We start from the raw sequence: 20220 nt of genomic DNA on the forward strand, positions 1-20220 counted from the left end.
TGTACTTGGTTCCCTTCCTTCCTTTCTCCTTTCCCTACCTCCACATGAGTGCCTCCCAGGATCACCTCCTAAAGAAGCAACTTACACTCCAATTCCTGACCCAACATCAGCTTCTAGGGAAATGCAATCTGAAACACTAATTTTAGTGAATTCTAAGTAATTAATCAGCAGGGCCTATAATAAGGACCTATAATAGGTAATGGTTTGGGATTATTTGATTTGTTAGACATACTACAAGAAGACAAAACTGCATTTCCACTTCAAATTCATTCTTTTATCTACTTCCAAGGTTCTGCTTATGAAGCTTCTGAGGATAAATTATCTTGACCATTTTCAGCAAATTCACTTTTGTCAAACCAGGAAAAAGTGATTTGTAGAAAGAGGTGGCATTTCTCTAGCATCTCTTTGCCATGTTAGGCAATGTCTACCATGACAATAGAGCTCTCTGGAATTTAGTTGTGATCAATGATCACTAGGCTCTTAATAAAATCTTGTTAAACTATTGTTACCAGGATTTGGGTTAAAGGTTCAGACATAATGACTAACCATCATGGTTTGCCTGTGGCTAGTGTTTTCCTGGCTTGTGAAATTCAGTGTTAATACTGGCCAGTCTCAAGCAAACCAGGATTGTTGGTCACCCTGTCAGGGTTTAGGCCCTGGGGTAAGAAATATTTGAGTTCTAATTCCTGAATTCTCATTTATTGACTTGGTGATTATAGTCAAATGGATTAACATTTATATGTCCTCACTGCTTATCTGTAGAGTTAATGCTAGTACCAAATCTATAAATCTGTTGTGAAGATTAAATGAGGCTATCCATATGTGGTGGGCAGAATAATGCCCTCCCCCCAGAAAGATGTCCATGTTCTAGTCTTTATAACCTGTGAATATGCTGTTACATAGCAAGGGGGAATTAAGGTTGCAGGTGGAATTAAGGTTTCTCATCAGCTGACCTTGAGATAGGGATATTGTCCTAGATTAGTCAAGTGGGCCCAATGTAATCACAAGCGTTCTTTAAAGTAAAAAAGGGAGGCAGAAGAAATCAGAGTGACACAATGTGTGAAGATCTCAACCAGCCACTGTTAGTTTTGAAGACAGAGGAAGGGACCACTAGCCAAGGAATATGGGCAGCATCTAGAAGCTGGAAAGGTCAAGGAAATGGATTATCCCCTAGAAGTTCCAGAAAGGAATGTAGCCCTTCTGATACCTTCAGTTTAACCCCATGAAACACATTTTAGACTTCTCATTTCCAGAACTGTAAGGTAATAAATTTGTGCCCTTTAAAGTCACTAAATGTGTGATAATGTTTTACAGCAGCTATAGAAAACTCAACATATAAAACATTAACACCTTATCTGACATATAGTGTTCATGTAATACTGTCAGTTAACTCAGCTCCAGTGTTGAAACTCACAGGAAGCCTTTGTCTTTTCTGCATTCTGATAGGTGGGACATGAAAAAAGGAGCCATCCTCTCCTATGCTAGTCATTCATTAACACACTTCTTAATAATTAACTCCTAAATAAAAAATCGTTTTGGATACCTCAGGCTAGATATATTATCTTGTTCTTTTGAACCCATAGGCATTGTGTGCATATCTATTACGATACTTGTTTTACCTCGTTTCTAGCTATTTGTGATTTTACTTATCTCTCTTAGTTTATAAAGAAGTTGAACATGGAAACAATTTTTACTCACTTTTCTATTCTCAGGATGTTATCAATTTGCATAACGTAGCCAATGTACATTAAATATTAATAAGTAATAAGTATGGGAAAAGAGGAAGTGAAGGCAAGCAGTTTTCTGATGTGACCTAGAAATTGCACAGTTTTGTCCACTCTCATGCCACTGGCAAAACTTGGTTTGCAAGAGAAACAGAGGGAAATTTGTCTCTAGTTAACATAGTTTTGTGCTTACCGAAAATTCTGGGGGAAAAAAGGGAGAACTGAATGTTGAAGAACAATGAGCAGTCTCTCTGTCTAATGGTTTTAAGAATAATTTGAACCAATTAGAAGTTATCTATAATTAATTATAAGTTTAGAAAGCTATAAGGGAAGAAAGTGCCCCAAAGGTATGGTGAACTAGAAATGTAAGTAAATTCTCATCCTGAAAGGCTTCTTGAATTATATATATATACACACACACACACACACACACACACATACATATATATGTATGTGTATGTATGTAGGTAGGTATAGGTATAGGTATGGCTAAAGAGATAGAGATAGATGATGGACATTCCTCTGCACTCAACTTGTACCACATAGAATCTCTAATGTTTGAACAATACTATTCACAGCTTTTTATTTTGTCACCTAAGAGGCCAAGATGACTTTTTAGGGCACATCTTTAACAGTTATTAATGTTGAAATAGTTAATTCTACAGTGTACTGTGAATTGAAACTGAGAAAGTAAAATCAATATGGTCCAAAAGAATGTTACCTAACACATTTTACTGTTTTCTGACGTTGATGGTGTTTTGGCAGTGACTGGCTGTGGGCAAGGATAACATGCAACATTAGATGGAAATATAGTTGTGGAATTTTAATAAACTGTTGGTCTGTCAATAATTTGCTTTTATTCAAACCATTTTTAAATTTGGCAGTTATTAATAAATCTCAGTCCAGAAAAAAGTGTCAACTTTTCTTAGGAAGATGTGTATAGTAGTAAGAGAATAAAGAAAAGACAGGCCTTCACATCTTCCAGAAAGAGATTTTATTTTGCCCCAACCTACTGAATTTGTACTTTCAGAGTTTGCCATAGTACTTCAGGACCCAAAGTCACAATGAGAGGAATAATAGGCACTAACAGAGTCATGTCCAAATAGTAAGTTTCAAATAGTACATTTTAGGTGATAGTTACTATTTCTTGGAACACTGAATAGTTCTGATGAATACAATACTCATTTCCTTCCATATTTGAGTATTTTTTCATACAAATGCAAAAATGAAAGAAGAAAAGCCTTGCTTTAAATGGACAAGTTCCTTAAATTTCTGAATATATCATTTTATCCTGCTTGTTGATAAAATTCCACAGTATTGAAGAGCTGGGAATTTTTAGAATTCACAGGGACCATGCATAATATTTGGTAATGGCTTGATGTGCTTCATGACATATGTTATCTTTCTCCTTCTGCTCAAGCTCTACTTTGCATAATTATTTTCCTGACTTCTGCCTCAGGCAATCAAGTCTAATGAGGACATTTTTGGCCTTTTGCTAAGTTACCAGTGCTGGTGTCAAAGAACTATTGTCCTTCCCCCCTTTCTTTCACCCTTTGAATCTGAGTCCAAAATAAATGAATGGTAACAAGTTCTCTTCGCTGCTTTTTAGTGTAAAGTTTCAGTTCAGGGAAAGTTCTGTTCGAGAATGAATTCCAGCAGTGTTCCCAATGCCAGCAGGCAGCATAAAGGTCTTGGAGTGTGGAAGTAAGCCAGAATAAATTCTTCTCAATTTGAGTGAAGTCATTTATATATGATAACATATGATTATGATTCTTAATGCAAACTTCATGGCCATCTTAAGAGCCTAAATGATCAGTATTTATAGACAGCAAACTTAGGGGTGAAATCATCTTACTGTGTTTTTTATCCCAATAAGATATTATTCATATACAAAACATGGAAGAAGGTCCTAAGAGATAGAGAATTCTTTGGTTGTAGCACAGTGGTTGGACTTCTGAGGTGGTCAGGTTGAAAGATTTTAGAGTGGTTATACGGGCAGAGCAGTGAGAGAGGAAGGGAGGGAGAGAGAGACAGAGAGAGAGAGAGACAGAGAGAGAGCCAGAAAGCACACAAACATAGGCATTTATGCACATGCAGAGTACAACCTCCCTCAGGGCTTCTCCTTCAGAGGTGAAGGGCAGTTCTGAGCACCCATCTGGAGAGACAGTTTTGTTTCTCTTCCTCCTTGGAGATGACGGGGACTTCCTGGAAGCCTTGGCCTTACCCATGTGCAACTAGGCTGTGTGATCCTCCCTAGAGCAGGGAGGTTCTGTCTCCTCAGAGTCATGCTCCTTGGGTATGATTCTGTATTCTCTCTTCTATTAGATGTGTATGTGTCTTAAGAGGGAAAAACCATTTTACCTTTTATTGATTCTTCCTACATTCACTCTTCATCTTCCAATGCCTTCTCCACACTACAGCCAGAGTGATCTGCTGAGTAGTATCGGATTATGTCACATCCTTACTTAAACTGCCTCAATGGCTGAGCAGTACTCTTAGGATAAAAATCAGCATTTTAAAAAATACTTTAAGTTCTGGGGTACATGTGCAGAATGTGCAGGTTTGTTGCATAGGTATACACGTGCCATGGTGGTTGGCTGCACCCATCAATCCGTCATCTGCATTAGGTATTTCTCCTAATGCTTTCCCTCCCCTAGCTCCCCAACCCCCCACAGGCCCCAGTGTGTGATGCTCCCCTCCCTGTGTCCATGTGTTCTCATTGTTGAACTCCCACTTATGAGTGAGAACATGCAGTGTTTGGTTTTCTCTTCCTGTGTTAGTTTGCAGAGAATGATGGTTTCCAGCTTCATCCATGTCCCTGCAAAGGACATGAAGTCATCCTTTTTTATGGCTGCATAGTATTCCATGATGTATATGTGCCACATTTTCTTAATCTAGTCTATCATTGAAGGTCATTTGAGTTGGTTCCAAGTCTTTGCTATTGAGAATAGTGCTGCAATAAACATATGTGTCCATGTGTCTTTATAGGAGAATGATTTATAATCCTTTGGGTATATACCCAGTAATGGGATTGCTGGGTCAAATGGTATTTCTGGTTCTAGATCCTTGAGGAATCACCACACTGTCTTCCACAATGGTAGAACTAATTTACACTCCCACCAACAGTGTAAAACATTCCTATTTGTCCACATCCTCTCCAGCATTTGTTGTTTCCTGACTTTTTAATGATCACCATTCTAACTAGCATGGTTTTGATTTGCATTTCTCTAATGACCAGTGATGATGAGCTTTTTTTCATGTTTGTTGGCTGCATAAATGTCTTCTTTTGAGAAGTGTCTGTTCATATCCTTTGCCCACTTTTTGATGGGGTTGTTTTTTTCTTATAAATTTGTTTAATTTAAATTCCATGTAGATTTGGGATATTAGCCCTTTGTCAGATGGATAGATTGCAAAAATTTTCTCTCATTCTGTAGGTTGCCTGTTCACTCTGATGATAGTTTCTTTGGCTGTGCATAGTTTAATTTTTAGTTTAATTAGATCCCATTTGTCTATTTTGGCTTTTGTTACAGTTGCTTTTGGTGTTTTAGTCATGAAGTCTTTGCCCATGCCTATGTCCTGAATGATATTGCCTTGGTTTTCTTCTAGGGTTTTTATGGTTTTAGGTCTTACATTTAAGTCTTTAATCCATCTTGAGTTAATTTTTGTATAAGGTGTAATGAAGGGGTCCAGTTGCAGTTTTCTGCATATGGCTAGCCAGTTTTCCCAATACCATTTGTTAAATAATCCTTTCCCCATTTCTTGTTTTTGTCAGGTTTGTCAAAGATCAGATGAATGTAGATGTGTGGCATTATTTCTGAGGCCTCTGTTTTGTTTTGGTACCTGTACCATGCAAAATCAGCATTCTTTTATCTCATCCAGTGTGCTCTCTCTTTCTCTTCTCTGGCCACAGTTACATCTTTCTTTTCTGCCTTTAGTACAAATTCCTTCCTGCCTTGGCTTCTTTTTATGCTATGTGCTTTGCCTGAATTTCTCTTTACCTCCACCCTTCCCCTCAACTTTACCCTCTTTATCTGGCTACCTCCTTCTTGTCATTCTCTTTTCAACTCAAAAGTTGCTTCCTTCAGGAAGACTTCTTGAATCTTTACACAAAGTTAGGCCACTTCTGCCCCCTTACACACTCTTGTTGCACTCTGCAATCCCCATTTGCCACACTTAATACAATTGTAGATATTTAATAACCTTTCCCCTTGTCAGATTATAAGCTCAGTGATGACACTAAATATGTCTGTTAATTACTGTATGTCAAGTACCTAGTGTAGTTGAGGAAAAGACATCTACAACATCTGGCATGTTGTAGATGATTGATATATATTTCTTGAATGAATAAATGAAGCAAACAAATGACCAACTGGATAGCTGAATGGCCATCCACTCCCCCTTCCCCCAACAACTCAGGGCAGGAAAGCAAGAGACAGGTGACCATAGGGGTAAGGGAGGGCTGGTCAAGGAAGGGGGCTGGTAAGCCCTATTCTTAAAAGTAGTTACAATTCAGAAGGGTCATAGATAAAATAGCAAAAACAATATCCTGAAGAATGAAGACTTTGGATCAGAATGGTGAGCCAGTCCTGTAATGATTGCCTAGGGACAGAAATAAAGAGCCAAATATCCTGCAATAAGAAACAGTGGGGGCCCTGCGCGATGGCTCATGCCTGTAATCCGGACACTTTGGGAGGCCAACGTGGGCAAATCACGAGGTCAGGAGATCGAGACCATCCTGGCTAAAATGATGAAACCCCGTCTCTACTAAAAATACAAAATATTAGCCGGGCGTGGTGGTGGGCACCTGCAGTCCCAACTACTCAGGAGGCTGAGGCAGGAGAATGACGTGAACCCAGGAGGTGGAGCTTGCAGTGAACCGAGGTTGCGCCACTGCACTCCAGCCTGGATGACAGAGCAAGACTCTGTTTCAAAAAAAAAAAAAAAGAAAAAAAAAACTGGGTCAGAGGAAGTGAAAGGAAGGTCTCCTTAGTAGTTCCAGATATGAAGTGTCAAAGACTGGGGAAGCTTCTTTGAGCGCCACTCACATTTTCATGAGCAAAATATTCATTTAAAGGGACCAGTCTAGGTTGCAAAGTATTTAGCCCACTTTTCAAATACATTTCCGTATCTGAAATTTTTCATCACATGAATTTGAAATTCAGATTGTTTTGGAGTTTAGACAGGGGATAGAGTGTCATCCCAGAATACATTTACCATGAATAAACTACCATCCCCAGTGGGTTCTAAGGCAGCATTTGTTATGAAACACATTAGTAGCCATGCAGTGAAACGTGAATATTTACAGTGTGTGGGATATGTAAACTATCAATAGCCTCACATCATTTCAGGTCAGGTTTTGCTGCCAAATGAGATACCAGAATGCTTTTTGCTTAGAAGAGCTTTTGGGGTTTGGAAATGCTGGTTGGGGGATTGTGGCACTGGTACAAAGCATTGTGTGCTTCTGGTGCCCTGTTAATTCTTGTTTGACTGATTCCCAGCACAGGGGAGGAGCTGCCCTGGTTGACTGACTCAGGGGTTCCTCAATTCTTCAGGGAAATCCCCAGAGTCCCCCCAGCCCTCATCTGCCTAGAATGAAACTCTGCCACCCCTTGCCTTTTCCTTAGGCTACTGTGAAATGGTTGTAATTCTGCTATCTTTATTAAGTATTTGCTGTGTTCAGAGTTCAGTTGGGAAATCGAAAGATAAGCAGAAGCTGGGTTGTTTAGGGTTATCCTCCTTTAGGTAATCCATCTCTATCCTAGATATCTCACTTGAGCTCCATGTCTTATTTCCAGCTGCCTAGTACACAGATCCACTTAACATTCAAAATCAAAACTGGTCATCTCCTTCAACCTAGAATCAAACAAAAACAAAATCTGCTGCTTATCCTATAATCCTTGTCACTATTCACTAAATGGCCCAAATTGGAATCAAACTTTCCTTTTTTTTTCTTTTTGTATATAACCTGCACTGAATCCTGTTGGGTCTCCCACATAAGTGTCCTTCCTCCTCTCCCATCCCAATAGCATCTTAGCTGGGTTGATCTCCCAAGGCTCCTCCCTGCCCCTTATTTATTTATTTATTTATTTATTTATTTATTTATTTTTTGAGATGGAGTCTCACTCTGTCACCCAGGCTGGAGTGCAGTGGCCGGATCTCAGCTCACTGCAAGCTCCGCCTCCCGGGTTCACGCCATTCTCCTGCCTCAGCCTCCCGAGTAGCTGGGACTACAGGCGCCTGCCACCTCGCCCGGCTAAGTTTTTGTATTTTTAGTAGAGACGGGGTTTCACTGTGTTACCCAGGATGGTCTCGATCTCCTGACCTCGTGATCCGCCTGTCTCGGCCTCCCAAAGTGCTGGGATTACAGGCTTGAGCCACCGCTCCCGGCCTGCTGCCCCTTATTTAATACTCTGTCTTGTCTATCCATTTCTTTCTTGAAGACCTTAGTTATTTTTCAGTAATAAAGATTTTAAAACATATTGTTGCTTTGAAAGTCCTCACTATTAAAAAAAGGGTTAGTTTCCTGAAAAATAAAAAAAAAGTCTGAGGAACTGTTCCAGATTGAGGGAGACAAAAGAAACAAGAAAGTGAAATGCAATACATGATCCTGGATTAGGTCCTATACAAGAAAAGCAATTGACATAGTATACAGGTCACTATTAAGGCAATTGATAAAATTGGAATAGATAAAATTATTGTATCAGTGTTAAATGTCCTGAGTTTGATAATTATACCATGGCTATAGAGTATCCTTTTTTTTTTTGAGATGGAGTTTTGCTCTTGTTGCCTAGGCTGGAGTGCAATGGCGCAACCTTGGCTCACTGCAATCTCTGCCTCCCAGGTTCAAGCAATTCTCCTGCTTCAGCCTCCTGAGTAGCTGGGATTACAGTGTAGCATGTTTCACCACGCCCATTTAATTTTTGTATTTTTAGTAGAGACAGGGTTTCACTATATTGATCAGGCTGGTCTTGAACTCCTGACCTCAGGTGATCCACCCACTTCAGCCTCCCAAAGTGCTGGGATTACAAGTGTGAGCCACTGTGCCCAGCATAGAGTATCTTTATTTCTGTAAAGTACACACTGAATTATTAAGAGATAAAGGGATTAATGTTTGAACCCATTCTCAACTAGTTCAGAAAAAAAAGTATGTATGTACATGCGAGTATGTGTATGTGTGTATAGATACACATACACATCCATATATTTATATAAATAATACATGCATATATACATAAAAAGAGAATAATAAATATGGCAAGAGAGTAATAATTGGTAAATCTGGGTAAAAAGTACACAGAAGGCCGGGCGTGGTGGCTCAAGCCTGTAATCCCAGCACTTTGGGAGGCCGAGACAGGCGGATCACGAGGTCAGGAGATCGAGACCATCCTGGCTAACACGGTGAAACCCCGTCTCTATTAAAAAATAATACAAAAATCTAGCCAGGCGAGGTGGCAGGCGCCTGTAGTCCCAGCTACTCGGGAGGCTGAGGCAGGAGAATGGCATAAACCCGGGAGGTGGAGCTTGCAGTGAGCTGAGATCCGGCCACTGCACTCCAGCCTGGGCGACAGAGCGAGACTCCGTCTAAAAAAAAAAAAAAAAAAGTACACAGAAGTTCTTTGTACTATTCTTGCAACCTTTCTATAAGTTTAAAATTGTTTTGACATAGAAACTTTTAAAAACTCAATTTTTAGATATTGAACTTATATCTGTTATCCAAACAACAAACTTTATTATAACATACATACACACACAGATGCCTACACATACAATTTCATAAACTTCCCACTGCCCATATAAAGAAATTTTAAGCTCATAAACATTACGCTCAGGGAGTTTCTACAATCAGGTCTCATCCTAATTTCCTGCCTCACTTTTTCCTTTCTCTAAGACACTCCTTACTCTTTATATGCTGAAATGATTATGTTTGTTTCTCCTTCTGTGTTTTTGTTCTTGTTGTTCACTCTACAAGGTAAACCCTCCCAGCTCTTCCATTGGTGACCTCCTGTGCCGGTTTTGAGACCAAGCTCAAATGTTGCTTCTATAGTACCCTTCTTTACAGCACTAGGCGGATACAACTCTTCCCGCTTTTTGTGAACTGCATGTTGTGTTCCCTCAAAATTTGTATGTTGAAGCCATAACCCTCAATGTGATACTCTTTAGAGATGGGGCCTTTGGGAGGAATTAGGGTTAGATTAAGTTATGGGGCAGGACCCTAATGATGGGATTTGTGCCCTAAGTGCTCTCTTTGTCTTGGGAAGATACAGCAAGAAGGCTGCCATCTACAAGACAGAAGGGGAGCCCTCCCTAGGAGCCAAATCGACTAGCACCTTGATCTTGGACTTCCCAGCATCAGAACTGTGAGAAAATAAAAAGTACATTTCTGTCTTTTTAATCTATTCAGTCTATGTTATTTTGTTAGGGCAGCACGAGCAGATTAATATACATTCTCTGTGTATTCATATAATTTTACACAGAGGTAAAATATAGCAGTTATAACTCTATCTTATATTGGGTTGTTGATGACCCTTTCTCTCACACTGGCATGTGAGTCCTGAAGACAGCAGCTCTGTGTTTCATCTTCCTGTCCCTAACACACTGCCTGACCCATGGAGACCTTAAGTCCAGGCTTGCTGAATGAATGCGGCATAATCTGAACCTGACCACTCCAATCATTCATTAACCTTACTGTTTGGGTGTGGATTGATCATTACTTCGTTTGAATTTGTGACAAGATAATTTCAGCAGTTGACAGATAGCTAGTTTCTAGTCAAGCAGAAGCATTGTATATGCTCCTATTTGCCTGTTCCTATATCTTCAGTGATGGATTCAGTGACCTCAAGAGAATATCATAATAAAGAATTTTGAATGCATTTGGTTGAGGGCTCAAGCCTGTAATCCCGGCACTTTGGGAGGCCGAGACGGGCGGATCACGAGGTCAGGAGATCTAGACCATCCTGGCTAACATGGTGGAACCCCGTCTCTACTAAAAAATACAAAAAACTAGCCGGGCGCGGTGGCGGGCGCCTGTAGTCCCAGCTACTCGGGAGGCTGAGGCAGGAGAATGGCGTAAACCCGGGAGGCGGAGCTTGCAGTGAGCTGAGATCCGGCCACTGAACTCCAGCCTGGGCTACAGAGCAAGACTCTGTCTCAAAAAGAAAACATTCTGAAAAGAAACTTTTCTTCATACATTTTATATGGATATGAACTAGACAATAATGTATGCTTGTAATAATTGAGAAGTTTTTAAAAATCAGATGCTGTTACTAATAAATTATGATTAATTCTTTCTCTAGAGGTAGTATGAAGTTAAACAATGGTAGGAATCTTGGTCTCTGTTTGTTATCCTTATTCCAACTCATCTTTCATTACAAATATTTTTCTTATACAGTCCCCTCTCTACCCTCTCAAGCAGAGGCATTTCAGCAGATATTTTATTGAAAACAAAGCAAAACACTGTGCAGCCCATGCTGCACAATGAAAGAAGTGTGTACAAGATCATTCCAAAGGGTAATACATGTTTCTAGTCAAAAATTGGAGGGTTATGTAAATATGAACTGTTTAGTCAAGTTCAGATAAAATTAGGAGAAATTACTGGAAAAGTGTGAGCAGTGAATATATTCCTTAGTTCCAAGTCATTCAATAGCAATCTCTGTCAACTCAGAGATTGCTTTTGCTTGTTTTTTTTTTTGTTTTTTATTTCATTCTGTACAAGGCCTTGACCATTCAGTGACAATTTATGGTAACTGCAGAATCTACCATCACCATCCTGTGTTTTTTGGATAACCAGCTGGCCTAATTTTGAATGTCCTGAACCACATATTACTATAGCTCTGTGTTAACTATGTCATGGAGTGGATTTATTTCTCCTGTTGGCTATCAGACAACCTGGCTGCTTCCACTTACTATTTATTCAACTAACACTAACACTGCCTGTTATATTGTATGTTGTAAGAGTTGGAGGCAAGTTGTTTCCTGGTAATCATTAGACTCAGAAATTCTGGGAGTGTTTTTGTTTTGGTTTTAAGCTTGGCTTCAATCTTGTAAGAGATTTGTAAATCTCATAAATGTATAAGGTAACATAGAACCTGATGTGACCTTGTTTACCCTTATATATTTTGACATGAGCTGTTTAGACAGAAATATTTGTTGATATATATGAATGAAAACATCAGGAATATTGAACATGGAGACTAAAGTCAAAGTATTATGATGATGGCCTGGCATAATAGATGGAATGAGGGCTTTTTAATGAGAAAGATCAGGGTCCACATTCTTGTTTTGCGACTTACTAGCTATATTTTTAAAGCAATTTATATAAACCCTTGAGCCTCAAGTATACTTTCCATAAAAGGGTGATAATAACACCCATCTTTTTGTTGCATTTTTTGTTTGTTTTTGTTTTTGTTTTTTTGAGATAGAGTCTCGCTCTGTCACCCAGGCTGGAGTGCAGTGGCGCGACCTCACTGCAAGCTCTGCCTCCCGGGTTCATGCCGTTCTCCTGCCTCAGCCTCCCGAGTAGCTGAGACTACAGGCACCCGCCACCATGCCCAGCTAATTTTTTGTAGTTTTACTAGAGACGGGGTTTCACCATGTTAGCCAGGGTGGTCTCGATCTCCTGACCTCATGATTCGCCCACCTCAGCCTCCCAAAGTGCTGGGATTACAGGCATAAGCTACCGCACCTGGCCTTGTTGCATTCTTTTGAAAATGAATAAAAAAGGTATATAAATTATGATTTACAGTGCCTTGAGCATAATAGATACTCATAATGGATATTCTAATAAATAGTGGCTCTTATGGTTAATATTTTTTAAATCAAGAGGACAAATAAGATCAATTAAATTTTCTAATTGATTATTACTTTTACTAAAAGTTATTTTGTTTAGAACAGCCATTAGTAAATTGAACTTATTAATATTATCTCATGATGTTTTTATGAGGAGTAAATTAAATAAAATTAAAATCATCTGTTGTACTAGATGACACACAGTAAGCACGCAATGTGCTCATTTTATTCCCTCTTCCTTAACCTGTATACACACAACTCTACTATTTAGGTGAATTTCTTCCAAGATGGTCTAGAAAATAATTTTTTTAAACTTAGTCATTATATATTTGGAATATACATACATACATACATACACACACACACACACACACACACACACACACACCACTCTAAAATGAAAAAGGTCAATTACCTATTATCTATTGTCTAGCATGGGTTCTATTATTGCTCCTTTACATGTTTAACTATGATGGTATTAACTTTTGTTCATACATGGATGAGGATAGTATTTATATATTAGTAGATATATCTGTTTTTAGATATACATGAATTATTCATCTTTGCTTATATTAACCCAAATATAAAAATAACACAATAGTTATTGTCTGTTTGTGCTGCTATAACAAAATATCTGAGACTAGGTAATTTATAAAGAGCAGATATTTATTTTACAGTTCTGAAGGCTGGGAAGTCCAAGATCAAGGCACTAGCAGGTTGATTATCCAGTGAAGATGTGGCCATGAACTGCAAGATGGTTCAAGATGGTGCCTTGAACACCGTGTTCTCCTGAAGGGAGGAATGCTGTGTCTTCATATGGCAGGAGGCAGAAGGACAAAAAGGGAGCAAACTCCCTCTATCAAGCCCTTTTAAAAGGGCACCTAATCCAATTCATGAGGGTAAAGTCCTCATGACTCAATCACTTCTCAAAGCCCTCATCTTCCAGTACTGTTGTATTGAGGATTAAGTTTCCATATAAATTTTGGAAAGAAAAAAAAAGCAGCATTATAAACCATAGCAGTCATGCACATAAGGAACATTCAAAATTTTGCCAACTATTAGAGTTTATTGAATATTTATTGTGGCCAGGTTTTCTGCTAGGCATCTCACATATATAATCTTATTTAATCCCTACAAATTCTTACAGGAAAGTACTGTTTTACAGATGAGGAAGCCAGAGCTCAAAGTCTGGGTCCTATGACTTGTAGGTAACTTTGGAACCCTACATTCTTTATTTGTTCCACCTATTTCTCATCTCTTTTACTTAGTCCTTTTTTTAATCAGTCTCTACATGTGGAAGGGTGTGACTGTGGTCCTCTCCTTTTCTCTGTGTATGCTCCCTCCTTAGGTTGTTAAACCTAATCAATTGGTTTTTAAATATACTGATAAATTATGTGTAGGCAAAATAATTCTTTTTTATTCAATTGCTGGTTGTATCTTCTGCGTATCCAGCCATTCACGATAATCTCCATCCAGATGCCTAACAGGTTTTCAACTCTTACTATGTCCTTCTTGACATCTTCTCCCGTAACCACTCACTGTGCTCCTACTCCAGTTTTCCTCATCTTGATCCATGGCTCCACCATTCATTCAGTTCAGGACAAAAACCTTAGAGTTATCCTTCATTTCCCTCTTTTTCCTTTTTTTCTTTATCTATGTTCAGTCTACCAACAACTCCTTTTGGTTCTGCCTTCAAAATATATCCCAAATCGGCACACTTTTCAGCGTATTTATCATGTCCACTCTAGTATATGCCACCATCAGATCTCACCTGGACTAGAGCAAGACTCATATCCCTGGCTCCACTGATCCTCCTCATAGTCTCCTCTCTGCATACAGACAGAGCAAGCTTTCTAAACATAAAATCAGAACATGTAATTTTCTTTTTCAAAGGCCCTTTCTAACAGTTTCCCATTACACTTTAAATAAATCAGAATGTCTTGTATGGCCACAAGGTCTCTGGGCCCTGTCTTGCCTGTGCGTCCAGCCTCAACTCATTTCCTAATATCTGGCTAGGTGTGCTCTGACCATTCTGCTTTCTTGCTGTGTTTCCAGTGTTCCATGTTCCTCCTCATCTCAGCTCTTCAAGCATGCTGCACTTCTGTCTGAAATGCACTTCCTCAGACTTTTATATAGCTTGTTCTCTCATCATTCATACTTTGCTCAAATGCCACCTCCTCAAATGCTGTCTTTGACCAACATATCTAAAACAGCACCCACAGCTCTGCCCAAGGTCCTAGGAAGACCTTGTCCTTCTTTAGTATTCTTTACAGCATTCATCACTATCCAAAATTATATCTTTTAATATACATATATACATGTTCGTTTTCAGATTGCCTGTCTCTCCCACCAGAATATAAGCATCCTGAGGACAGGAAGATGAACCGCCTAGTTCACTTCTATATCTCTAGTGCTGAAAACAATCAGTGAAATATAGTAGAAATAAAGAATAACACAAGGAAAGAAAGAAAGTGAGTTGTTTCCAGTTCTAATTCTGTTTGATTCCACCAGGCTATGCTGACTCTTCATTGTGTATAACAGTTTGCTTGTAACAACAAAAAATTGGCAACAACCTACATGTCTTCAATAGAGGACCATTAATAAATCATGAAGCCTACATATAATAGAATAAAATGCACCAATAACAACGAATGAAGAGGATCAAAATGTACTAGCTCTAAAATAAAGTGAAAAGGCCTGTTGCAGAACATTGTGCTCCAACCATCTGCTTTCCTGCTCTGGGCCTTTGCACTTGCTATTCCTTGTGTATGGAATGCTCTTCTCCAGATCTTTCAGGTCTCTCTCAAATAGCACCTCCCAGAGAATGTTCCAACCCTGTGTAAAAAGTATCTTCTACCCCTTTCATTCACTAATTTCTTGCCTTGCTCTATTCTTCTGCATGATCACCATCCAAAATTACATTCACTCATATGTAAATGTAAGGCAGGGACTTGACAGTCTTATTTGCCACTGCATTCCCAGGGCTTACAACAGTGCCTGGAGTAAGGTTGAGAACAACAATGAGAAATAAAAAGAGAGAGATATATCTAGTTTTCCAATCAGGTTCTTTTGGATAAGAGAGTAAAAGTACCACCATATGCTACCCCTCATCTTTAAAAACTCAGTGTTAGGACCTTTGTGTTTTCAGGCTGATAGGGACCTTAGAGGTCATCTAGTCCAAGCCAAGATTTTGCAAAAGAGTGGACTGAGAAAGGTATTAGGTGATATGTGAAGGTCCAGTGAATATGGAAGTCAGTGGTGACAGGATGACTTTTTATGCTTTTTGAGCTTTGAGTTATGTAGTGTGCTACTTAATTTAAAAATAACCTCCATAAATATATTTTGAAAAATATCAGTGAGATGGTAGCCAGTTAAATAATTCAGGCACAAGCACTCAGGGGTTTGGAGGAAGATAAGTTACTTTTAAGTCACTGTGGACACAGTCATTAATCAGAGCAGGCTTCCTGAAGAAGGACATCAGCTGGCCCTTAAGAACAGAAGGAATTTAATGGTGAGGAAGGATAAGGAGCATTTTAGGAAAGCATTGCAGCAGTTAACAGTTGGTGGGAGAGGTCCAGGTATAGGAGGGAGACCTTGAAGGAGAAACCTATAAGGGCTTAACAAGAAATTAATTGTTACCCATAATATAGTTAGCTCTGGAAATAGGAACTGGAACATCAGTCTGTAATCCTTACAGCCTGTAATGGAAAGACTTACTTTCTTAAAAAGTATCGTTTTAAAGATATTATTATTTTCTCTATAGACAGATAATGTAAGTGAAACAGTAATTACACATTGTTATGGATTGAGTTGCATAAAATATATATATATTTATATTTATATTTATATATATAAATATGTAGACCCTGGGAATGCAGCAGGAAATAAGACTGCCAAGTCCCTGCCTTACATTTACATATGAGTTAATGTAATTTGGGATGGTGATTACTACCATGCAGAAAAATGGAGCAAGGCAAGAGATTAATGAGTGAGGGGCGTAAATATATATATATATATCCTCTCTAGTCCCTCAGAATGTGATCTTAGTTGGTGGTAAAGTCATTGCAGATATATTTACTTAAGATGAAGTCACACTGGAGAGATGGGCCCCTAATCCAATATGACTGGTATCCTTATAAGAAGATCCCATGTAAAGACAGAGCTAAACAGGGAGAATGCCATGTAAAGATGCAGGCTGCTATTGAAGTTATGCTCCTTAAGCCAAGGAATGCCTGGGTCTATCAGAAGCTGAAAGAGGCAAGGAAGGAACCTCCCCTGTAGGCTTCAGAGGGAGTATGGCCCTGCCAATACCTTGAATTCTAACTTTTAGCTTCCAGAACTGTGAGACAATAAATTTCTGTTATTTTAAGCCATGCAGTTTATGGTATTTTATTACGGCAGCCTTAGGAAACTAATGCAGAAACTCTGCTTTTACAACCCAATTTTGAAATGAAGCCAAACAGAAGAAAACCATCACTTGCTTTGTAACTGGGTTTATGGAACGTTTGGTAAATTTGACTAGAACTTTGTATATGTTTTTGTTGATTTAGTAATAATGATTGGTTACATAATACCTATAAATGCAAACATCATTAAATTCTTTGTACATAGTCCTTTGTAAATTAATTGCAAGCATAGCTGGAGTAACTCAAGCCACAAACTGAGTGAATCACCAGTAGAATCACACATAGATCTTTTGTTTTCATTTTTGTATCTTAAAAGCTCAGTCTTCAACAGGCATTCTTTTTCTCTGATTTTAGTGAAAGCATTAATTCCTATGTATATTTAATTTTAATCACATGATTAACAATCATTGGGTGAATCTGTTCATATAAGAATAAAGAACACGGCCGGGCGCAGTGGCTCAAGCCTGTAATCCCAACATTTTGGGAGGCTGAGACGGGCGGATCACAAGGTCAGGAAATCGAGACCATCCTGATTAACACAGTGAAACCCCGTCTCTACTAAAAAAATACAAAAAACTAGCCGGGCGTGGTCGCGGCGCCTGTAGTCCCAGCTACTCGGGAGGCTGAGGCAGGAGAATGGCGGGAACCCGGGAGGCGGAGCTTGCAGTGAGCTGAGATCCGGCCACTGTACTCCAGCCTGGGCGACAGAGTGAGACTCCGTCTCAAAAAAAAAAAAGAATAAAGAACAGATTTTAACTTTTTTGGTTTTAAGTTCGTGAGCATGCCTATCATATAGTCACTTATTATGCCTATTTAAGTGTAACAAGAGATTTAGGACTGTGCCAATAATCTTGCTAACTTATGTCCTGAATCAGAAAGAAAATTCATAGAGAAATGAATTATATATAAACTTAAACCACCTAGGCAGATAGTTGTTCTCTGTTGTTTACAGAGAGAAAATCAACTTACATCAAGTTTACATTTTACTAATCTTTGTTTTCAAGGCTCTCAGCCACTGCCTTGATGGTTTCCTTTCCCCCATTTTTTTTTTTCTGTCAGTGCTGTCTCTTAAACCAATATCTAATGTTTTGTCTTTTTCTTTTCTGGTCCATGTGCTTTCACAATAAGGATAAGAGATTTTGCTTTGTTACCATATGGAGGACTATAAATAGAGAAAATCATATTTTTAAAAATCATTTCTAGTATGGTTTGCAACATGTTTAAATTGATTGCTCCCCCTTCCTTTACTCAATCTCAAACTTAATTCTTAATTAACTCAGTTTTTCTTTTTTCTTCTACTCGAGGGTCATGGGAACAAGTTTGAGGTTAGTCACATCATATGGGTTTTAACCTTTATAGTTATCTTGTAACCCAAACAAACATTAGTCATTCTGATAAAGGGTTAGAAGAATAGTTTGGACCTCTCATAGGACTTTGGCTCAGATAAATTATTCCATTAATACATTTTCTCAAGAAAATGCCTTCATTTTTGCTTTCCTGACTTCTGGTCTCCTATAAGTTTTCTAAGTTTCATCTGACTCTAAAATGCTTTAAAATAATGCTCTGGACTAAATATATTTGAGGAAATTGTCAGATTTGCTTTATTCATCAGGTAGTGTTATTTTGAGGGAAATTATTACATATTAAATTATGTCAAAGATTTATTTTATAGTTTCTTTTACATTTTTCCTTAGCCATTGCTTACTTATTCATGATATAAGTGGAGACCAGTAGATAACCTGTTATGTGAACATTCTGGAAAGGTGTTTAAGGAGTTGGCTGGAGCTACAAGCAAAGTGAGTTTCTTTAGCCTTTTAACTTATCCATGCTCTCAGGGATGCTAAATAAAAGCTCCATTTAGCAGCATTTGCTTCTGATGTATGGCACCAGCAAGAGTTACATTCAGGTACAGGAATCTGTGTCTGGAGGTGGGCTCTGGACCCGTTGTTTTACCTTCTGTCTTCCAGCCCCAGAGTGAAATTCTTGTAGGAGGAAGTTGAGTGGGAAGAGATGGGGGAAGTCCTGGGCCTGATTCACCTCCTAACTCTTTGGGTTGCCTGGGCAGCTTCCTCCAGTTCTCTAGAAGTCAGTTTCCTCATCAGTACAATGAGGGAATAGCCACTACCACTTACTGAACATTATGTGCCAGGCACAGCTCCAAGTACTTTGCATGTAAAATTTGTTAAATCTTCAGAACTCTGTGAGGGTAAAAAGTCAACACACACGTACTCTCTTGATTCTCTCTGTCCTGCTTTTCCCTCCTATTGTCTCATCATGTTCTGAGATATATATATATATATATATATGCATTATATTTTTGTTGTTTTGTCAGTCTCCTTGCTCTAGAATGTAAATGTCATAAGGGCAGGAATTTCCATTTGTTTCCTTTACTAGTATACCTCTAAAACAGAGCCTGGCAAGCAACAATTATAAAATCAATGTTGAATGAATGAAGTACAGAGATTAAGTAATTTATTAATGTTCACCAAGATAGTAATGGGGCAGAGGTGGGAACTGATCCCAGGTTGTTTATCTCCAGATCCCATACTCTAAAGCACCATGTTATACTGACTAAAGTTAGGCAACCAATGGCTTTCAAGTCATGGTTCATCATGCTGGTTTCACATCAGAATTATATGTGGTGTTTTAAAAACTACAAATGCGGGGCGGGCGCGGTGGCTCATGCCTGTAATCACAGCACTTTGGGAGGCTGAGGTGGGCAGATCATGAGGTCAGGAGTTCAAGACCAGCCTGACCAACATGGTGAAACCCCATCTCTACTAAAAATACAAAAATTAGTCAGGCATGGTGGTGCATGTCTGTAATCCCAGCTACTCAGGAAGCTGAGGCAGTAGATTTGCTTGCATCCGGGAGGCAGAGGTTGCAGTGAGCAAAGATCGTGCCACTGCACTCCAGCCTGGGTGACAGAATGAGATTCCATCTAAAACAAAAAACGAAAACCAACTACAAATGCCTGCTGCTCTCTACTCTTCCCCATTACATACTCTGAAGGAATTTAGTGAGTTTGGAGTCACAACATTTTGTCCTAAAATTCCCAAGTGAACTTAGTTTGCACCTAAACTGAGATAAAGTTAAAAAATATAGCTTAAGTTTATCTCAATAACACCTTTAATTTTGTAAATCTTTAAAATGTATTCTAAAAGGAGTTCAGATTGAACCTTTTGTTTAAAGGGGCAGATGGAAGATAGTAGGATCAGAGTTTCCTTCTGACATTGATTCATGGTTGGGTTTATGGTTGAGTTCATGGATCTTTCTGTAATGATTTTCCAGCTGATTCTAAATGT

General features: G+C 38.8%; 1 protein-coding gene across 1 annotated transcript in view; it reads left to right on the plus strand.

Moving 5' to 3' along the window:
* Positions 1-20220, plus strand: part of LOC105465466 (dermatan sulfate epimerase) — a 164850-nt gene that overhangs the window by 17292 nt on the left and 127338 nt on the right. The gene's annotated exons all lie outside the window — the stretch shown is intronic.

The sequence above is a fragment of the Macaca nemestrina genome, chromosome 5 (assembly GCF_043159975.1).
Source record: "Macaca nemestrina isolate mMacNem1 chromosome 5, mMacNem.hap1, whole genome shotgun sequence".
Classification (NCBI taxonomy): Eukaryota; Metazoa; Chordata; class Mammalia; order Primates; family Cercopithecidae; genus Macaca; species Macaca nemestrina.